The sequence below is a fragment of the Polypterus senegalus genome, chromosome 8 (assembly GCF_016835505.1).
Source record: "Polypterus senegalus isolate Bchr_013 chromosome 8, ASM1683550v1, whole genome shotgun sequence".
NCBI lineage: Eukaryota > Metazoa > Chordata > Cladistia > Polypteriformes > Polypteridae > Polypterus > Polypterus senegalus.
Genome location: NC_053161.1, coordinates 188192902 through 188216380, shown reverse-complemented (window position 1 = coordinate 188216380; position 23479 = coordinate 188192902). Strand labels below are relative to the sequence as shown.

The following is a 23479-nucleotide window of genomic DNA, read 5'->3' as shown; positions in this document are numbered from 1 at the left end:
AGCTTTTGACAGGAAAGGTAAGTGCGAAATAGGCCGGAAATTGCTAAGACTGTCAGCATCAAGACCAGACTTTTTTAACACTGGGGTTACAGAAGCAATTTTAAAAGTGAGCAGCACAGAGCCAGTGTCAAGGGATGAGTTTATTATTGTTGTAGCAGTCGGGATTATGGCATGAAGGCAGGATTTAAGTAGTGTGCTGGGGATGGGGTCCAGTACACAAGTACTCGGCCTCATCTTACAAAGTAGGTTATTAACAAACGCAGATGTGACTATTGAGAACTTAGAGAAGGAGCTGGATGGAGTGGGAGAACAGGGAGAGATATAAACAGATGATGTATTTATGTTAGTTGAATTATTTAGATCTTTAATTTTGTTACGGAAAAAGTGGAGGAAATCCTCACAGACTTCAGTAGAAGAGGTAGTTGGGCCAGATGCGGGTTTGAGTTGTTTATTAACTACAGAGAACAAAACCCTTGGGTTATCGTGGCCACTTTCTATAATTCTGCCATAGTGGGTGTTCTTAGCAGCAGTTAGTGCTTCTCTGTAAGCTCTTTGGTGGTCAGAGAATGCCTGGATGTGCACGGTGAGGCCAGTCTTACGTGACATTCTCTCAAGGCATCGGCCAGCTGCTTTCATAGATCGCAATTTTGAGTTATACCAAGGAGCTGAACATTTAAAGGAAACCTCCTTATGTTTTAAAGGAGCTGTTGTATCTAATGCTGAATGAAGGGCTGAGTTATAGTGGGCAACAAGACTATCTAGTGTTGATGGAACAGGTAAAGACAGTAAAAGATCAGAAATGGATCCAGAAAGGATAGAGGGACAGATATTTTTAAGGTTTCTGTAAGAAATTTGTCGTTTACTGGTAAGAGGATGTAAAGGCAGTGAGACAGTGAAAAATACTGCTTTATGGTCAGAGAGTCCCAAATCAGTGCTGTAAATGTTGGCAACAGATAGTCCAGAAGTGCAGATCAGATCCAATATATGACCACCAGAGTGGGTGGGAGGAATATCAACATGTTGTGTCAAGTCAAAACAGTCCAGTAAGGATAGGAATTCATTTCTCAGTTTAGATGTAGTAATATTATTATTTATTTATTTATTTATTTATTTATTTATTTATTTATTCAACAGTCTCATGGGGTAGTTGGAGCCTATCCCAGAAAGCATAATATGCAAGGCAGGAATGATCCCTGGACAGGATGCCACCCCATCCCAGGGTGAACACACACAAACAGACACCCGCACACACACACGAGTCAATTCAGCACAGCCAATCTATTAAACCTGTATGTCTTTGAACTGAGGGAGGAAACTGGAGCACCAGGAAGAATCTCACATGGACACGGGGAGAACCTGCCAACTCTACACAGAGACCACATGGTGCCTGAACCTTAAATAGCCCTTATCATTCAAAACAGGAATAGATTTCTGAGGGCTATTACTGCCCGTGAAAATGCTCAGTTTCAGCTTTACTAAACCTGAGAGGGAGAGATTTTTATGGGGTGTGATGTGAAGATTTAATAATTTTTGAATGTGCAGCATGAAAGTTCACTTAACTTTGTATTTGGCTCTTGGCACCAGTTAAGTAATGAAGTAGCTCAAAAACAAATGAATCAATTCAGATTATTCACCTTGTCATAAATAGCATTAAAAAATGATGCTCTTCAAATGAGCTCCACCACTTACAATACATTTTTCTAAATGAGTTTGCAAATAGTTTATATTACTCCAGTTTCCATTTAACAGTTCAATTAACTGTGTTTTATACTAGTAATGAGTTAAACCTTACAGAACAATTCATTGAACAATCAGTCTGAAATGTTAAACTTGACTGACTAACATTGTGCCGACTGTCTACAGCTTATTTCACACTTTTGATATTTTCTGGTGTCCTTGCAGTTCTCAGTGGTCTAACAAACATGTCTTTCACACTACCAGTAGATTGATATTTATTAAACTACTTTAAAATAGTGTTTGTGAACCGTCACCTTATCGTTGTGGAGGGGTTTGCATGCCCCAATGATCCTAGGAGCTATGGTAGGGCCACCCAAGGCAAACAGGTCCTAGGTGAGGGATGAGATAAAGAGTGGTTCAATAAACCTCTAATGAAGAATAAAAACCTTGGACGACGTTTTCCCTTGCCCGGACACGGGTCACCGGGGCCCCCCTCTGGAGCCAGGCCTGGAGGTGGGGCTCGATGGCAAGCACCTGGTGGCCGGGCCTGCACCCATGGGGCTCAGAGGTAACGTGGGTCCTCCTCCCCATGGGCTCACCACCTATGGGAGGGGCCAAGGAAGTTGGGTGCAGTGTGAGTTGGGTGGTGGCTGAAGGCGGGGACCTTGGCGGTCTGATCCTCGGCTACAGAAACTGGCTCTTGGGACGTGGAATGTCACCTCTCTGAAGGGGAAGGAGCCTGAGCTAGTGCGCGAGGTCGAGAGGTTCCGGCTAGATATAGTCGGACTCACCTCGACGCACAGCTTGGACTCTGGAACCAATCTCCTTGAGAGGGGCTGGACTCTCTACCACTCTGGAGTTGCCCCCGGTGAGAGGCATACTTATTGCCCCCCGACTCGGAGCCTGTGCATTGGGGTTTACCCCGTGGGGAGAGGGTGGCCTCCCTCCGCCTTGGGGGAAGGGTCCTGACTGTTGTTTGTGCATATGCGCCGAACAGCAGTTTGGAGTATCCACCCTTTTGGAGTCTCTGGAGGGGTTGCTAGAGGGCATACCTTCTGGGGATTCCCTCGTTTTGCTGGGAGACTTCAATGCTCACGTGGGCAATGACAGTGAGGCCTGGAAGGGCGTGATTGGGAGGAATGGCCCCGATCTGAACCCGAGCGGTGTTTTGTTATTGGACTTCTGTGCTCGTCATGGATTGTCCATAACGAACACCATGTTCAAGCATAAGGGTGTTCATATGTGCACTTGGCACCAGGACATCCTAGGCCTCAGGTCGATGATCGACTTTGTGGCCATATGTCTTGGACACTTGGGTGAAGAGAGGGGTGGAGCTGTCAACTGATCACCACCTGGTGGTGAGTTGGCTTCGATGGTGGGGGAAGATGCCGGTCAGACCTGGTAGGCCCAAACGTGTTGTGAGGGTCTGCTGGGAACGGCTGGCATAGTCCCCTGTCAGAAGTAGCTTCAACTCCCACCTCCGGCAGAACTTCAACCACGTCCGAGGGAGGTGGGGGACATTGAGTCCGAATGGGCCATGTTCCGTGCCTCTATTGTTGAGGCGGCTGACCGGAGCTGTGGCCGCAAGGTGGTCGGTGCCTGACGTGGCGGCAATCCCCGAACCCGTTGGTGGACATGCCGTCAAGCTGAAGAAGGAGTCCTATAGGACTTTTTTGTCCTGTGGGTCTCTGGAGGCAGCTGATAGGTACCGGCAGGCCAAGCGAACGCGGCTTCGGTTGTTGCTGAGGCAAAAACTCGGGCATGGGAGGAGTTTGGAGAGGCCATGGAGAACGACTTTGGACGGCTTCGAGGAGATTCTGGTCCACCGTCCGGCGTCTCAGGAGGGAAGCAGTGCAGTGTCAACACCGTATATGGTGGGGATGGTGCGCTGCTGACCTCACTTCGACGGTGGGTCGGTGGGAGGAGTACTTCAAAGACCTCCTCAATCCCACTAACATGCCTTCCAATGAGGAAGCAGAGCCTGGGGACTCTGAGGTGGGCTCTCCCATCTCTGGGACTGAAGTCACCAGGTGGTCAAAAACTCCTTGGTGGCAGGGCCCCGGGTGGATGAGATATGCCGAGTTCCTTAAGGCTCTGGATGTTGTAGGACTGTCTTGGTTGACACGTCTCTGCAACATCGCATGGACATCGGGACAGTGCCTCTGGATTGGCAGACCGGGGTGGTGGTCCCCTCTTTAAAAGGGGACCGGAGGGTGTGTTCCAACTATAGAGGGATCACACTCCTCAGCCTCCCTGGAAAAGTCTATTCGGGGTTCTGGAGAGGAGGGTCCGTCGGATAGTCGAACCTCGGATTCAGGAGGAACAGTGTGGTTTTCGTCCTGGTCGCGAACAGTGGACCAGCTCTTCACCCTTAGCAGAGTCCTGGAGGGTTCATGGGAGTTTGACGACCGGTCTACATGTGTTTTGTGGACTTGGAAAAGGCATTCGACCGTGTCCCTCAGGGAATCCTGTGGGGGGTGCTCCGGGAGTATGTGGTACCGGACCCTTGATAAGAGCTGTTCGGTCTCTGTACAACCGTGTCAGAGCTTGGTCCGCATTGCGGCAGTAAGTCGAGCCCGTTTCCAGTGAGAGTTGGACTCCGCCAGGGCTGCCCTTTGTCACCGATTCTGTTCATAACTTTTATGGACAGAATTTCTAGGCGCAGCCAGGGTGTTGAAGGGGTCCGGTTTGGTGGACTCAGGATTGGGTCACTGCTTTTTGCAGATGATGTTGTCCTGTTTGCTTCATCAGGCCGTGATCTTCAGCTCTCTCTGGATCGGTTCGCAGCTGAGTGTGAAGCGGCTGGGATGAGAATCAGCACCTCCAAATCCGAGAGCATGGTCCTCAGCCGGAAAAGGGTGGAGTGCCCTCTTAGGGTTGGGGGAGAGATACTGCCCCAAGTGGAGGAGTTCAAGTATCTCGGGGTCTTGTTCAGGAGTGAGGGAAGAATGGAGCGTGAGATCGAGAGGCGGATCGGTGCGCATCCGCAGTGATGCGGGCTCTGCATCGGTCTGTCGTGGTGAAAAAGGAGCTGAGCCGTAAGGCAAAGCTCTCAATTTACCAGTCGATCTACGCTCCTACCCTCACCTATGGTCATGAGCTATGGGTAGTGACCGAAAGAACGAGATTGCGAATACAAGCGGCTGAAATGAGTTTCCTCCACAGGGTGTCTGGGCTTTCCCTTAAAGATAGGGTGAGAAGCTCAGTCATCCGGGAGGGGCTCAGAGTAGAGCCGCTGCTCCTCCGCATCGAGAGGAGTCAGATGAGGTGGCTCGGGCATCTGATCAGGATGCCTCCTGGACGCCTCCCTGGTGAGGTGTTCCGGGCACGTCCAACCGGGAGGAGGCCCCGGGGAAGACCCAGGACACGCTGGAGGGACTATGTCTCCCGGCTGGCCTGGGAACATTTTGGGATTCTCCCGGAAGAGCTGGAAGAAGTGGCCGGGGAGAGGGAAGTCTGGGCCTCTCTGCTTAAGCTGCTGCCCCCGCGACCCGACCTCGGATAAGCGGAAGAGGATGGATGGATGGACAAGAAGGGATTCTTTCTCACTGAGGCAAGATAAGCTTAATACAAAGACTTCTTTACAACTCAGGTGCAGATTGAGATACAATGTATGCTGTAAAGAGGAACATGTAACATGGGACCAGACAGTTTTCCATAACCATTGAATCTTCATTTACATCCTCACCTCCACACCTGCTACTTTCATGTCGACATTTTAAGCCTGCTCCGCGGTCCCTTCACCTCAGAAGCCCACCTGTCATTTCCTCCTCCCCTCTCCCTCTTTTATTTGTGTCTTTGCTGTCAGTCTTTTCAGTTTGATTGTTTCACTGGTAGTGAGATGGAAGGTGGGAATGCTTATTATATTTCATTACCACAGAATCAGAAGCTCTCCATGATGCATCAACGGCAATGTTTCACATACTACAACTATGTTTGATAGATGGAAGGTGGCTTATCACTTGATACAGAATTGACTTTTGGACAGATTGGTCAATTTTTACCACACAATTATGTGGTGACCCATCACAGACATGTTTAAAAAAAGACCCAAAAAAGACATAAATCATTTGCAACAAGTGCAGAATGCAGCTGCTAGAATCCTAACTAGGAAAAGAAATCCGAGCACATTTCTCCAGTTTTGATGTCACTACACTGGTTACCTGTGTCTTTCAGGATTGACTTTAAAATACTGATTATGGTTTATAAAGCATTAAATAATCTCGCTCCATCTTATATATCAGAATGTCTGACACCTTATATTCCAAATCGTAACCTTAGATCCTCAAATGAGTGTCTCCTTACAATTCAAAAGCTAAACTTAAAAGAAGTGGTGAGGCGGCCTTCTGCTGCTATGCACCTAAAATCTGGAATAGCCTGCCAATAGGAATTCGCCAGGCTAATACAGTAGAGCACTTTAAAACACCGCTGAAAACACATTACTTTAACATGGCCTTTTCTTAACTTTAATTTAACTTAATCCTGATACTCTATATGTTCAATTTCCTCATAATAACTACTCATGGTGGCTCTAAAATCCGTACTGACCCCTACTCTCTTTTCTGTTTCCTTTTCCAGTTTCTTTGTGGTGGCGGCCTGCGCCACCACCAACCTACTCAAAGCTTCATGATGCTCCAACAATGATGGATGGATCAAAAGCCAGAAGTCTACGTGACCATCGTCATCAAGCTCTTCCATGAGAACCCTAAATCCAAAGAGGACTGTTTCATTTATGTTAGGTAGAATGCCCAGAGGGGACTGGGTGGTCGCATGGTCTGGAATCCCTACAGATTTTATTTTTTCTCCAACCGTCTGGAGTTTTTTTTTTTTTTTGTCCCCCCTGACCATCGGACCTTACTCTTATTCTATGTTAGGTCCCATGGGTGGTGCGGGGACTTTTTGGGACTTCCACTTGACCCAGAAATGCTTCTATCAGGTTATTCCCTTGCCCCAGAAGCACTCCTGCTTCTGACATAAAAATAGCTGTCAGCCTTCTTCGGGAGAGTCAAAGTCAGGAGGAAGGAAGGCAACACTGAATAGTGGTAGATGGAGAGAAAAAGAAAAGGAAAGATGAAGCAGCAGTAGTAGCAGCATTTGTTCAAAACTGTGTGTTGTGCAACCTGTCAAGAAATCTTTGTGAGGTATTGGTTTAATAAAACCCTTTGTTTTGAACCCATGACTGTGTTCTGCTGGTGACTGCTGATTGGATCTAAGGTTTGTGACTCAGTGGTGCCCCCTATCTGCCACAATAAGCTCAGTCCCCCTATAAACCATGAATTGGACTGAGCAGGACAAAAAATTGTGTTACATTGTGTTAGCCCACTGGATGACAGGTAAGTCTACTATAGGCTCAACCCACACCACATTACAGATTTTAATAAAACAAATTTTATATTTCTTTCTTTCTTTTTTATGACAGTCCATACAATTCAGATACAACCTTCATGCACCGATGCAAGTGCCTCACTTTTATTAATCCTCCACCCATCTTCCCATTTCCTAAACTCTCTTTTTTAGTTACAGTTTTCATATAACGCAGTCACCAATCCTGAATACAAAACGTGTGTCACACAACATGAGTGTCTACACATCGACATTCTGCTCTACTGGACTGACTGAGAAGTCACCAATCACCATAACTGACACAAAGATTTGAGAGGTAAATGGAGCGACTTGAGAAAACCACATGGAAAACCCACCATGACACCACCTAGACAAGTGTTTGCAATTTCAAAGACTCTGTTACTTAATTAACACAGAAAGAGAAATAAGGGCTTCTATAAATCTATTTAATCATCCATATATCTTTAGACTCTTTTTGTTAGTTGATTATTAAAATGACTAAATATTAATAAACATACTTTCAGGTTTTGTTACACCCTTTCTTAATGACTGAATGATGTCCTAGATTTGTTCTCACCAGACAGAGCATCGACCTCTTCATCATGTCTTCTTCTCTTAAAGTACGCATTTCCAGACCTCTGTTGGGTCTTAGAGGAGTATGATTCCATTTGAATACGTCAGGATGACAGACTATCTGATCAGAGTGGCACTCAGTGTCCTTTCAGCCAAACTTCAGCTGTCATCTAGATGGTGAAAGACTGTGAAAATAAGACAAAGATGACATTGAGATCGGAAGTAGAGGACAGAGAATTAAAGTAAGTGAGTGGGTGGTCAGTGGCTAAGTTATTGTATTGTAACAATTTAAAGTTAGGATAAAGAACTATAATTCCTGAGGTAAAAGTTGACAAATCAAAATGTTCAAGACAAAGTAGAGAGATATAGCTGTGAAGGTATGATAAAGTTCAATGCTATGTTGTGAATTCATAACTTTAAGTTTGTACTACAGTGAAAACTCTTTCTATTTAAGATTGAAAGGGTTATTTAAGTATTCATAGTGTATGAATAGCCTATGACCTTCATTTTATTCTAATTTAGTAAAATCCTTCGAGGTCCTAAAGTTATAGGTGTTGTCTGGTGTAAGTGGTGTCACTCAGGGCTGAGATTGCTTACTGCTGTTTCACAGTCCACTGAAGACACAAAGAACACAATACTCAAGCTAATTAAACAGCTGCCCAGGCTATAAAATGTTGTCCACAACAGAAAACAGTGACAATCCAATAGAGACAACACAAGTTAGATCCAGCTCTCATGAAAGAAGCTTCACAGAGAAGGGCCAGGAACTGCATGATCAGGAAGCCGAGAAACACAAGAAGGCATTCAACAAGGCTTATGACTCCTGGAAGCAAATGGCAAAGGAAATTAGGAAAAAATTTAAAACTTTCTGTTCACAAGAAGACCTTAATAAAATACAAGAAGACATTGAAACAAAACATGAAAGGGTGTGCCAACATTATGAATCCATTCGACGCAACCACACTTCTACTCTGGAAAATGTTAAAAAAACAGATAGATGCCTGTCATCTTGACTGTGGAAGTCTGTGAGCTTTGTAGCAGACACTGGGACCCATGCCCGGCCAGGATGCCCCTTTGACACTGGATCCACAGGAGCAGATATGGGATGCACATTATGTCCCCCAGAACACTTGGTGGCAGCCCTTCTGGGTTGTATCGGGGCCACATTTGGGATACACTGGAGCCCATCCCTGTTGGACTCCATGGCCACCGCCAGGGGGAGCTGCACGGCTTCTTGAGCCTGTGTGGGTGGAAGTGCAGCCAGAAATCCATCATTAAACACCTGGAGCAGTCACGGGTGGACTATAAAGGGAGCCAGCAGCCACCACTCTGAGAGCCAGAGTTGGGAGGAGGGAGACAAAGCTTTCACGGAAGAGTTGGTGCTGTGTTTTTTGGACTGTGTTGTGCCTGTGAGAATGGGAAAGGCGTTGTCCACAGGAGAAGAAATAGAAATAAAACATTTATTTATTTTATCAGTGTGCCTGCCATGTCTGTCTGTGTTGGGTGAGGTGCCCATATAGTGCCTTTTGTTACAGCTTGTAAGTAAAAGACTTCATACTGTTGAAGATGCCTATAATGACCAACTAGAGAAAGAAAGAGTGAGAATGGCAATATACAAAAACAGAATCAGTGATCTCAGGGTTATCACAAAGATCAGACAACCACTCAAAAGCCAACTCCAAAGTCTCTAGCCAATGAGCAGCTGCAGAAGCAGAATTTGCAGCCAAATTAGAGCATGCCAAAGCTATGAAAAAAATTCATGCTCAGCAAGAAAGACTTCACAAACTAGAAAGCAAATGAAAACTCAATGAGACAAAAATGCTGGTAGAAATAAAGCAGAAAGAAGCAGAAATGCATTTAAAGCTGGAAGAGGAATAGACAAACCTCCAGCAACTACACACAGATAGAGAAGAGAGAGTAGCAGCAGCCGGGTAAGAGTTTACAACATTCTTGAAGGTGACCTGGGCCTCATGCATAACGCTGTGCATAGAATTCACACTAAAATATGGCATATGGACAAACGTGAAAATTTGCGTACACACAAAAAAATCCAGATGCATAAATCTGTGCAAATGCCAATTTCCACATTTTTCTGCTACATAAATCCTGGTCAGCATGAAAAGTAACTCACATGCATGTGCCTGCTGCCACTCCCCAACTCCTCCCAATATTACGCCTCTTTGAATATGCAAATCAATATAAATAGCCCTTAAACTCTGCATTCTGTGAAAAGGCAATAGCAAAAGTATAGGGGACAAAGTAGAATTTCAGCAAATACCAAGTGGAGGCAAGGAAAAACGTACTATTTGTTGGTTTAAACAGTGGTATAAACAACAAAATGAAGTTGATCGATTGACATAGCATGTCAGAGAAACTCGAAACCTCAAGTTCACAAAGTCACACAGTGCCCGAATTAAAAAAAGAAGTTGTCACATATCAAAGTCACCGTGAAAAGGTGAGTTGTAGCCAACCGTCTGAATGTCATCTGAAAGCTTATTAGGGTACAGAGAAAAAAAAAAATAGGGACACAGTGGGGAAAAAGCACGAAATCTCAACTTTAATTTCAAAATTTTCACATCAATCACATAGTTTATTTTGTCATTAAAGTACAACATCTTAAACTTTATCTTAAAATCGTTTAATTTACTAGTTAGTCAAATTCCATTGTAACTAAAGTAGCATGTTAAATGCTTTGTTTTTTATTTGTTCTTCTATGTGCTCTATGTGTGTGAATCACTATGTGCTTCTTTAACGGGCTTTCTCTTCCACCGACTGGACACAGAATCCATTACATTCATGATATTACAGCTCTCTAATTTAAATACTGAGATGTATATGTGATATCATTTTCATGATGATTAGAATGAAAGCATGTTATTAAACATGGACACACGGTGACACAGTGATTGTTCATGTCTCATGCAAGATGCTTGCTGCGCCGTAAGCGACCTTCAATGAAATAATTTATTGTAGCAGTACTGTCTCTTTCAAATGAACTAACCTCCAATTCCTGTCCTTCCTTTTCTTTCTCCAAGTAACCAATCGCCACACAATCAGCTCTGTAATAGACGTTAAGCCATCTGTAAGCTGAGAACACTGATTCTTCAAAACTTTTAAAAAACATTGAAATATCTTTGCAGTTTCATGTTAAATTATTCTATCCATCTAGCCCTCCAGTGTCGCGCCAGCACCAGCAAGAATACAGCGCAAGGCAGGAACAATCTGTGAACTAGCTAGCACTGCGACGCCATGTCCTAACATGTTTAATTATTAACAATATAAATTATTTAAGTTTTATCTGTATAATATAATAAACATATTTTGGTACATTTCATCTTAAAAATGATATTGTCATCATATGTAAATATGCGCTTTATAAAGTGGCGCAGGTTGTGCAATATTATAACTGTAGTGCAAGTTTACAGTAAGGTGATTGTACTTATAAGTGCAGACAGTTCTTCAAGGAACACTTGATTGAGTGCGTTTAAAGTTCTTGGGATGAAACTGTTTCTGAACCAAATAGACAGCATGGCTGAGGCAGCGTGTGCTTGATGCTGTATACCGATAATTCTCTTTCCGATCAGCTGCTGCTGTGATTCACACTCAGATACAGTGATATAAATACTCCGAGTGGTGCAGTGAGAGTAATATGGAAAAAGATGATCCGCTGTGGCAACTCCTAACGGGAGCAGCTGAAAGAATAAGAAGGTGCAGTGAGAGTAACAATGCTAAAGCAGTTATGGTATTTAGAATAGTTTGGCCATTCTGTGGACCATTATATTGTTACAGGTTAATTTCAATCAGATACTTTAAACTAATAAACAATATGCAGTTAATTTCAGTGTATATGGGATGTGGATCTTAAAAAAAAAAAATTTAAACCACACTTGAACAAAAGCACTGTTTTGATACTAGGTGCCTCCAGTTTGCAAAACCAAGTGGAGAACTTCTGTACACTACAGTTTGAGCTACCGTGAAAATGTGTGTGGCTTTACACCAAGTTTAAGTTTTATACATCGCGATTTGAGCGTGGAAATGGGAGTGTACAACATTTCTGTGCATACGCACTGTTTATACATGAGGCCCCTGGACAGGTATGAGAGACATGATGAACACAGAACCTACTCTGTGTGCCAAAAAATTGAATCTAGAATTCAGCTAAATCCAGAAGCTATACAGTACCTTTTCATCCTCAATATTCTTCTCTTTAAGTGCCCACATCCCAAGAATCAGTTAGTCTTGCCTAAGCAATTGAACGTTTATTAGCCATAAACCATCTCTCTGTCCCTGAACAAACCCCATTTACTGGTGATCCCTTAAAGTTTATTGATTGGAAGACATCATTCATGGCACTTATTGATTGAAAGCCCATTACAACTTGTGAAAAGATGCTCTATTTGAAAAGGTACCTTGTTAGAGAGGCCATGGAGGGACTTTTCTATTTGAACTCAGAGGATGCGTACAAGAGTGCCTGAACTGTTCTTAATGAGAGATTTGGAAACCCATTTATTGTACAAAGGGCGTTTTGAGCAAAGCTTATGAAGTGGCCTAAGATTGGTGCAAATGATCCTACAGCACTTTGAGAGTTTGAAGACTTTCTGCAAGGCTGTGTTGAAGCTATTCCCTATGTTAAAGGATTGTCCATCCTAAACGACTGTGAGGAAAATCACAAGCTGCTTAAAAAATTGCCCGAGTGGATTGTGCGCAGGTGGAGCCGAGCTGTCGTAAAGGAAATGGATGCACCTGGAGACTATCCAGGCTTTACTTGCTTCACGGAATTTAAACAAAAAGAAGCCCGGATCGCCTGTAATCCCATAGCCTCATGATGAACTTCAGAACAGGAGATGAGAAGTCACCAAGAAGAGTCAGAACACTTAAAACAACTGTTGAAACAAATAATCCCACTCCAAGGAAGGTTGAGACATTATACCTCAAATCCAAATTACCTCTGTGTGCAGTGATGAAAACCATGGCATTGCTATGTACACTCTTTTTGCAGTGAAACCTATTGAGGAAAAGAAGGCCTTCATTCATAAAATCATCTTTGTTTTGGATGTTTAAGGAAAGGACACACCAGCAAGGATTGCAAGAGGCAACACACCTGTCGCACATGTGGCCAACGCCATCCTACCTGCATGAAGAAATGTTTGAATGTCTTGTGGAGGCATCAATGACAGGTTCCTCTTCTACAGAAACCAATGCAAGCCAGGAAGTCCACTGGGAACCATCCCATGTGATCAAACAACATGTGTCTGCCACCTCTAGCACTGTCCCAGGTTTTATATCATCAGAAGATTAGGCAGAGAGAGAGGTTATAGACGATGCATTACTTGATACTCAGAGTGATTCCACATTTATTTTAGAAGATCTGATTTATGAGTTAAATATGGATGTTCAGCCAGTACAATTGAAACTTAGTACAATGACAGCAGTTGATACTGTTATAGCAAGTAAGAGTGTCTGTGGCTTACAAGTTCAAGGACTACACTCTGAAAACCACATCCAACTAAAGCTTGCATATACTTGAGACTTCATTCCAGTTAAGTCTTACATACCAACTGTCGAAACAGTGCTGCATTGGCCACACCTCAGACACATGGCCAACAAATTACCACCTCTCCAAAGCTGTGATGTAAGACTGTTGAACGGTTATGACTGTCCATTGGCTCTAGCTCCCCTTGAGGACATCATAGGAAGTAAAAATGAACCGTTTGCACAAAGAACTGAGCTCAGCTGGATAGACAAGGAAGTCACAGTTAGTACATCAAATTGCAGCAAAGGAGATATCAGCTCCATCAGCCACTGATGTTCTGAAAATCCTAGAAGCAGACTTCAATGAAAAGAGCTATTATGATAAGTATGTGTCCAAAAATGATGTCCACTTTGTACAGTTCCTTAGTGACATCATCAGGCAGAAGGAAGATGGACACTATGAAATGCCCTTCCCTTTCAAAAGTAGTAATCCACCCTCATTACCAAGAAACAAGAAGCTGGCTACTGTTCGTCTGCAGCATTTAAGGAAGAAGTTACAAGACAACCAACAGTACCACAACCACTACAAGGACTTTATGAAGGAAATAATCAACAAGGAGGACACTGATCCAGCCCCTGCTGCATCTGAGGGGGAGACAGAGTGGTACATTCCCCATCATGGTGTGTACCACCCCAAAAAACTAGATAAGCTGCGAGTTATGTTCAATTGCTCTGCAAAGGTCCAGGGAGTATCTCTAAATGACACTTTGCTGACACCCAGACTTGATCAATTCTCTAGTGGGAGTTCTTTGTTGCTTCAGAAAGGAAGCCATAGCTATAACTTGTGACACTGAAAGAAATGTTTCACCAGTTCTTTGTCTTTCCTGAATTACGTAATTACCTGATGGTGGGAGGCTGAAGAGTTGGAAAGAAAACCTCAAGAGTATAGGATGGCAGTTCACCTCTTTAGTGCAGCATAATGGTTTGAAAATTTTGGTCTTAAATATCTTGTACTGCAAAACAGAGATAATTATCCAATGTCGGCGGCATTCATTAAGAAGAACCTCTATGTACTGTAGATGACAGGTTGACCAGTGTTTCATCTTTTAAAAAGGCCAAGAAACTGATTGTTGAAACTCAGGAATTGTACAAAAGAGGGGGTTTACATCTTCATACGTTTAACTCAGATGTGAAAGATGTTTTCGACTGTGTAGATCGCTCAGATAGGGCAACAACACAAATTCTCTTAATCTTTATCTGGATACAACAGCTGACCACCTACTTGGTATTTAATGGTTGATAGAAAGCGATACCTTCAACTATGATGTTGTTTAATAAAGCCAGTCTTCAACATGCAACAGCATTCTATCCATCATTGCCTCTCTATATGATCCACTCGGGTTTGTTGCTCCATTTGCTCTAAATGGAAAGTTCATCCTGCAGGAGTTGTGCCGTAGAAAGATTGGATGGGATGATCCGCTCCCTGGAGACCTACACACACGGTGGGCTGAATGGAGAAATGGTATCCAAAGTCTAAGAGAATTTAAAATACAGAGATGGTATCACCCACAAAATTTTGGCAACATTGTCAGAACAGAACTGCACCACTTCTCAGATGCTAGCTGTGTTGGATATGGTGCATGTTCTTATCTGAAATATAAGAATACAAATGGTGATGTTCACTGCACTCTAGTAATGGCTAAAGCAAGAGTTGCACCTACAAAAATCACAAGTATTCCAAGACTGGAGCTTTCAGCTGCTGTAGTTTCTGCCAGAATGAGTGTTATGTTGAAAGCTGAACTAGAGATTAAAGTTCATAAAGAATTCTTCTGGACAGACTTGAAGGTTGTACTGGCTTACATCAACAATGAAGAGTGAAGGTTTCATGTATTTGTTGCTAATAGTGTCCAACTAATAGGGGAAACCACAGCTCCCAACCAGTGGTATTATATTGACACTGCAGAAAACCCGGCCAACTATGCCTCCAGCGATCGTGCTTCTGGCATCTCTATGTCAATCTGGTTGTCAGGACCTAAATTTTTGTGGCAGCAAGAAGTGAATCCTACAACTGACCTTTTAGCCGAGATAGTTGTGGGTGATCCTGAAGTTAAATCAATCCATGTGTTTTCAACAAGAGTCAGCAAACACATGGACATTCTTATCCGGCTGAGTCGGTTTTCTGCATGGACAACACTTCTCAAGGTGGTTGCAAGAATTAAGAGATTGGGGTCTAAACAAGAAAATCACTGTGATCTGGTGTCCACAGAAGAACGTGAAAGAGCTGTAGAAACTGTCATAAAGCTTATTCAACAGCAAGCCTTTTGTCAAGAAATGAAGTCACTCCAAAACCAAAATACTCTTTCAAGTGTGAGTACTCTCTTCTACCTTGACCCCATTTTGATTAGAGGAATTCTTTGTGTTGGTGGAAGTCTGAAGAAGTCTTCTCTCAGTCAGGAATTAAACCACCCCATCATTCTTCCAAAGGACAGTCACATCACCAAGTTGATTCTGTTCTATTGTCACAGTAAGATCTGTCAAAAACGCCAAAGTCAAACTTTAATGGAACTTACAGTCAATGGATTTTGGGTCATTGGTGGGAGCAAATCTGTTGCCAAATTGATACACGACTGTGTTTCATTCAGGAAACTTCGACGAGCAGGAGAGGAACAAAGAATGGCTGATCTCCCTAAAGAGCGTATGGAAGTTTCAGCTCCATTCACATTTTGTGGAATGGACTGCTTTGGACCCTTCCTCATCAAGAGGGCCCACGAAGAATACAAAAGATATGGCCTGATCTTCACATGCTTCTCATCTCGAGCTATACACATTGAAATGCTTGAAGATCTGTCAACAGATGCATTTATCAATGCTCTGAGGTGCTTCATTAGTCTTCGAGGAGCTGTTGAGGTCAAATTTGAGGTCAAATTTTGTAGATGCCAAGAATGAATTCAGAGAAGCACTCAAACAATGTGATAACAAGGCACTTGTGGTTTTCCTAACTGAAAAACAATGTGAGTTTATCTTCAATGCTTCCTCAGCCATCCATGCTGGTGGTGTTTGGGAACAGCAAATTCATACTGTTTGAAGTGTGCTGAATGCCACATTTGCTCCGTGTCCAGGAAGACTTGATGACACCTCCCTTAGAACATTGTTCTATGAAGCAATGGCTATGGCCAACAGCCGTCCATTAACTGTAGATGGAATCAATGATCCCAAGTTACTGGAACCATTGACCCCAAACCATCTGATCTTGATAAAGTCAAAGGTTGCTTTTCCACCTCCTGGGGAATTTGTAAAGGAAGATGTATATGCTACAAAAAGGTGGCAGCGAGTCCAATTTCTGATTGAACAGTTCTGGAATCACTGGAAGAAAGAATACCTCTTGAACCTTTCCACGCGCCAGAAGTGGCATGTACCCAAGTGTAACCTCAAGGTGAATGACATAGTCATTATCAAGGAAGACACCCTTCCCAGAAATCAGTGGCATCTGGGACGTGTGGTTAAAACCATGAAAGACAGTGATGGCTTAGTTCGTCGAGTCAAAGTGCAAGTAGGTGAGTGAAACCCAAATAAAACACATGATCAACCATCCAAACTAATTATTGATCGACCCATCCAGATGTTAGTACTTCTTGTTGAAAGTGGGTGATTGGCTTAAGCACTGGGTGGTTCCCCCTTACATCAGACATGTGATTTATTGTTACGTTTTATGTATCCAAAGGTTACTTTTGCAACTTAAGAGGTCATTTAGGGTTTATAGAAATCATATTACATTCAGTCAATGGTTGCTCATAACATGATCGGTGGGAGTGTAAATGACCACAAAATCATTTAGCACGTAGGGAACGTAACAACGGAAAATACCAGAAGTGTGAAGAAACAGTGAGGACTAACGCTATCTCTGAAACGGTGACCTTTAGAATTTTTGCACTCCTTGGTAAGCAGAGTGAGGTATGCAATTGATTGTATGTTGTTGCATTTGTTCAGTTGTTCTGTTTCTTTGTAGAATGTTAAAAAATGTACATTTATTATTTTTTTTTTGTTTATAGTTTTCATTGTCCTCGTGATTATATAAAAACTTCAATAAAGAGCCAAAGTTTGAGATATAAACAAAGATAAAGGCACCAGTCTGAGACTCTCTGCATGTCGATTCTATAGAAACCAATGGCTGCTACAGCGGTGACAACTTATAAATAAAGCAAGGGTGTTCAAAAGTAGAGGAGTGAAAAGATAAGAAAATGAAATTATTGAGGAATTCTCAGATTTAGCATCTATTATAATAAGTAATGACGATAGGCTCCTAATTATATAGGATTTTAGTTTTCATGTACATATTCAGTGTGACCTTAAAGTAATTGAATTCATTAACTTGTTGCACTCCTGAACTCAGTCAGCATGTCAGTCATCCCGCACATAAGAAAGGAAACACACGGGTTTAGCCATTTTAAAAGGTTTAAAACTTAACATGAGGCAGGTTGTGGATAACAGTATATCTGACCATTTCTGCATTCTATGTAATGTAGAAATACTGCTGACTAGAATTAATGTGTAGCGTATTGTTAAAAAATGCTGCTCTCCAGCATCTATCAGTCAGCCATTTTCTAACCAGTTTAGTCCTGAACAGGTTGGCAGGTGGTCTCCTGGAGCCTATCCTAGCCAGTATAGGGTGCAAGGCAGGAACAAACCCTGGACAAAGTGCCAGTCCATTGCAGGAAAACACACACGCCAACCACATACACACACACACCAAACACACACTTGGGCCAGTTTAGTATCACCAATCTATCCAACTTGCAGGACTTTGGACTGTGAGAGTTTGTGAGAGGAAATACACACAGACACAGGGAGAACAGGCAAACTCCACACAACATTTAGATTTGCTAATATTCTCAGTAATCACACTGAATGTAATCCCTGTTCTAGCATAGCCAGCAATGATACCAGTTAGGTAGAATATTTATTTTCAAAGGTAAGAGTTATAGCTGACATAGTGGCCCCAGAACAAACTTTTTAAAAATTCTATCAGCAGTAAAATAATCTGGAAAAATTCATAGAAGGTCAGAAAAAATGCAACAGGGCTGAATGTAAATGGAGACAAACTGAATTAACAATCCACTATGAAATGTTAAAGAGATATAAATCCATATATAATAAAGCAGTCAGATTTATGAGACAGTTCTTGTTTTTTTTTTTAATTATAAATGATAATGCAGCAAACCCAGGAGTTTTATTTTCAACTATTTTTTTTTTATTTTATTAATTTAATTGTACTCCATACAAAGCAATCAAGTTTTTACAAAAAGAAAAATAGAGTTAAGAACAGATCGATCCCCACCCTTGAGAGAGAGAGCAAGCCAAATGGTGTAAAATTTAAGGCTTGTAAAAATACCTAAATTAATAAATTCTCTGTGCTTTATAAACTTATTTTAAAATATTACTGATTAGATCCTGCCATGTTTTGAAAAAAGTCTGTACAGATCCTCTAACTGAGTATTTGATTTTTTCCAATTTTAAATAATATAACAGATCAGTTTCCCACTGACTTAAAAGAGGAGAGTTTGGGTTCTTCCAGTTTATCAGAATGAGTCTGCGTGCCAACAGTGTAGTGAATGCAATCACAATTTGTTTGTCTTTCTCCACTTTAAGCCCCTCTGGAAGAACCCCAAACACAGCTGTTAATGGGTTAGGAGGGATTGTGAGTCCAAGACTGTCTGAGAGGTAATTAAAAATTTTTGTCCAGAATAATGTTAATTTGGAGCAGGCCCAGAACATGTGACCTGTTGAGGCTGGGACTTGGTTGCAGCGTTCGCAGGTTGGATCATGTCCTGGAAACATTTTGGAGAGTTTTAGTCGAGACAGATGTGCTCGATATATAATTTTGAGTTGTATAATTGTATGCTTTGCGCATATGGAGCTCGAGTGAATTCTCTGCATTGCTACTTTCCACTCCTTTTCTGATATATTAATTGAGAGATCTTTTTCCCAGTGTCCTCTTGGGTCTTTGAAAGGAAGGGATTGTAAAATGATTTTATATATTGCAGAGATGGAGTCTAAGTCCTTGAGATTGAGCAATATTTTTTTCAGCATGGATGAGGGTGCAAGATGAGGAAAATCTGGAAGGTTGTGTTTAACAAAGTTCCTGATTTGAAGATAGTGAAAGAAATGTGTAGCTGGAATGTTAAATTTGGAATGTAATTGTTCATAGGATGCAAAGACGTTGTCTATATAAAGATCTCTAAGCAAGTTAATTCCAATTTTTTCCAGATATTAAAAACTGCATATGTTTGTGAAGGTTGAAAGAGGTGGTTCTCTTGCAGAGGTGCCACAGATAGAAGCTTCTCCGTCTTAAAATGCTTTCTACATTGGTTCCACATTCTAAGTGAGTGGAGCACAATTGGGTTATTAGTGTATTGCCAATAACGTGTATTTATTGGAGCACAATTGGGTTATAAGTATATTGCCGATAACGTGTGTTTATTGGAGCACAGAGCAGGGAATATAAAGAAGTACTGCAGGATTTTACTTCTATTACAGTCCATGCCTGTGTATGTTCTTCTATTTGTGTCCAGGTTCTTATCGCCTGTATATTTGCCGCCCAGTAATAAAACTGGAAGTTAGGTAGAGCCATGCCGCCTTCTGCCTTTTGTGTTTGTAGGGTCGCTCTTTTGATGCGTGGATGTTTTGAATTCCAAATAAATGAGGTTATTGTTGAATCTAATTGCTTAAAGAATGATTTATTAATGTATATTGGAATGTTTTGAAATAAAGAAAGGAACTTAGGAAGAACATTCATCTTAACAGTGTTAATTCTTCCAGCTAGTGTGAGATGAAGGGTTGACCATCTATGCAAGTCTTGTTTAATTTTTTCCATGCAGACTGCGAAATTTTGTTGATAAAGAGCTTTATGTTTACTTGTGATGTTTACCCCGAGGTATTTAAACTGTTCTGCAATGATAAAAGGTAAGGTGTCTAATCCAATATTATATGCGTGAGAATTCACCGGAAAGAGTACACTTTTATTCAGATTAATTCTGAGACCAGAGATCTTTTGAAATTCTGTGAGTGCTGCTAAGATTTATTTTCAACTATTGATTGTCTTCTAATCCACGGTCAGATAATGAAATGCCACCTGAATATTTGTAGCAAAACTTGTCTCTCCAAAATGAATCTTCCTGTACTTCAGCATGCTGTTTATAGTGGAATAAATTCCTTCACCGAAATAAATCTTCCTGAGCTCCTGACGATGAGGACTTGTGGTGTCAAGTTGCAGGCGAAACTAAAGGAGGAAATCTACTTTTATGTTGTTCATCATTGTGAGTTCAACACCGAAGATCAGCCAGCCACTCTGACACACCAGGATGTTCACTTGTTCTCCGGTCTGTTAATTTTATTATCCCTTTTTTTCTAACTTTACACAAATATTGACAACTTATCACAGCTTTATGACTGCATTTGATCCTGGAGTGTGGACTCATTATTGTGTTCAGTTTTGTCAGTCAGTTTTTATGTATCTGTATGTGGGTGTGTGGAGTAGATGGGGAATGGGGGTAAAGGTGTGTATGTTAAAAAAAAATCTTTCTTTTATTCTTCACTATACCTTTAAGGATGAATGCATTATCTACCATGACTAAGAGTGGGTAATGTGGATTAATGGAATTTGGAAGTTTTAATAAGATGCCTGACATTGTCTTTCTGAACCTGATTCAAATAAAATACAATGCAACGGGCCTTAGTGAAGGAGACTGCGTGAATCTGAGCTCACCTGGGAACAAACTTCAAGCTGGGGTTACAAGCTTTGTTGTAACAGCTCAAGGACTTCTGGTTCAAGGCCTTGTCATCTGTAAGTTTTTCTATTGCATCAAATATAATAAAGCAGAAAATATTTATCCTAAATACTTTTGTTCTAATACTATTCATTGTTTGGTGCCAAAGAGGAACATATTATTTCAATCAACCCTTATAAACACTGAAAAAGGATGGCTTCTGTCTCAAAAGGCATTTTCTCTCTATTATATTAAAAGGGTTATCTGTCATGTCTGTGTTATTCAGCCTTGACCACTCCTCTCCACACCGCTCACCCAATCATTACTCCTACTGTGAACATCCTCTCTCTAGACCACGCCTTCACACTCTCAGAGAGTATCGCCCAATAAATGAGAAAGAGAAAAATATGTCAAACAATATGTGAACAGCAATGCAAAAAAAAGCAACTTTTATAGAATGTAAGTTAGAGGATAAATTCATAATATTGTTTTTGATGAGATGTTCAATTCATTCCATTTTATATTTACTTTTATCGTTTTATTACTTACTTTTTCATTTCGACTTTAACTTTAGAATTTTTCTTTTTACTACATTTTACTACATTTTATTATTCATTGGTATTTAAAATAGACAGTTATAGTGAAATACTCAAAAAACTGAATTTCTATCCATTATAACTAAGGACCAAACCGTCTTCATCCCACACCCTGCATACTTTACTATATAGCATCTCTTTAAATACAATTGCTTTCTCTAATGGAGGGGCACTCTTAGAGAGACACAGCACCTGTTCAAAAGGATCAGGGTATTAAAAAAATATCATTCACATTTTATTTTTAAAATCTCTTATATATATTTCTCTTCTGGTTTGTTCTGCTTCCACCTCAAAACCAGTCCCGTCCACACGCACGTGACAAGGCATTTCTCCATTTCTATTTGTTCTCTTCTAAACCCTTCCCCACTCTGCCTGCAGCCTCCCATACACCTTGCTATTTTCGTTATACTGCGATGGTTGTTTCTTAAGCCTTTGTTATAAAATGAACGACAGTATCTTCTCTGTCGACGGGTTTTTGTACAACGTCATCTCTATTCCTCAATCCGGCAACTGCCAGCTCCTATCAGTGTGTTATTTTTTGACACAAACAGTTGACGAAGGCAATGCACTCTCACTATGACATAAGGCAGTAGATTTCGTTGCATCACATTAGGACAGATTTGGAGACGTTCTTCCTGTTGTTCTATCCAACGCAAATCGAGTTATCACAACAAGTCAGGAGTACTATCAATACATGGCAACATCTGGAGTTTATGGTGTTGAAGCTGAAATTCAAGCTCTTACAGAGATTCTTCATGCTACCATTGTCATTTACTTTAAACACGACCCCAACATCCCACCTTGCATTTACAATTCTGGAAATACTCTCTTCATTTACCTTCTGTACTCAGGACAACTGGACAATGATCACTATGAAGCCCTCCTACTGATTCCAATCATGTCTCCACAGCAGCACATAATGTCTGATAACACCAACACATCAGTCCTCAGTCATTCTTCTCTTCCACAAAACACTACACTTTCATCTACTTGTACAACCTTCCTCTGTGACATTTGTAGTAAACCTTTCAAAACAAAACCCAGCCTTGCCAAACACAAGAAAATTCACTGCAATGACAAATTGTTTCAGTGTCACACTTGCACAAAACGTTTCACAACGCAGAACTAACTTTACAAACAAACAAAAATTCACTCTGCTGAAAAATTACCTGACTCCCACTCCAGTAACACATTCTTCCAGTGCGAATCCTGCAGCAAAACTTTTCAAATGCGAACCTCACTTGCTAAACACAAGAAAAGGCATTCTTCCCAACAACTATATGAGTGCCAGAAATGCAATAAGATGTTCACTACACAGGATTGTCTGACTAAATACAACAAAACTCATTCACAAGTCTTGCAATTCGACATCTGCAAAGCAATGTTTCCAAACCAACGCAGTCTCAGCAGACATACACACAATCCTCTTCTCATTACCACAGGTACTTCTTCACCTCATTCCTGTCTTCCCATCCAAGAGTAGAACATTGGGACTCCAGACCAGCAGTGCAAACACTATCATGCACTATTCTGGCCTGCTGAGCGTAATACATCCAACAAGTACTCGAGGTGCTGCCACGACGGTAAAGTAGCTTTACCACCTTTGTGGGAGCCACCTGTGTCTTTATAACAGCTTCTCACACAGCAAACATCAGAAGGTAAAAATTATCATGAACATATTCGAGAATACAACTCTTCTCTAGCATTTGCTTCCATGGATGCACAGATAGCTGAACCTCCTGGCAACGGACCAAACTGTTTTAAAATACACGGGCAAATTTATCACCAAATCTCTCCACTATACGCTAACACTTCTACCTCTCCAGGATATGGACAGTTGTATGTTTTTGACACAGCACAAGCTACTGAAGTACGCTTACAAAATAAAGCAAACTCTGCATGCAGCGAAAATATACTTCTCCATCTAGATTCTATGCTCAGAACAATCAACCCCTTTGCTAAATCATACAAACACATGCATGAAATTTCTCAGTCCAATCCAACAGCATCTGTACGAATGGAATGGTTTTCAAGGAAAACCCTGGGCAGGATACA

At 41.6% G+C, this 23479-nt stretch overlaps 1 protein-coding gene across 1 annotated transcript in view; it reads right to left on the bottom strand.

Moving 5' to 3' along the window:
• LOC120534772 (NACHT, LRR and PYD domains-containing protein 3-like) overlaps positions 1-23479 on the bottom strand; it is a 139032-nt gene that overhangs the window by 107713 nt on the left and 7840 nt on the right. The window contains exon 2 of the mRNA XM_039762352.1: positions 7598-7778. The gene's annotated coding sequence lies outside the window, so the exon portion shown is untranslated. The remainder of the gene's footprint in view (positions 1-7597; positions 7779-23479) is intronic.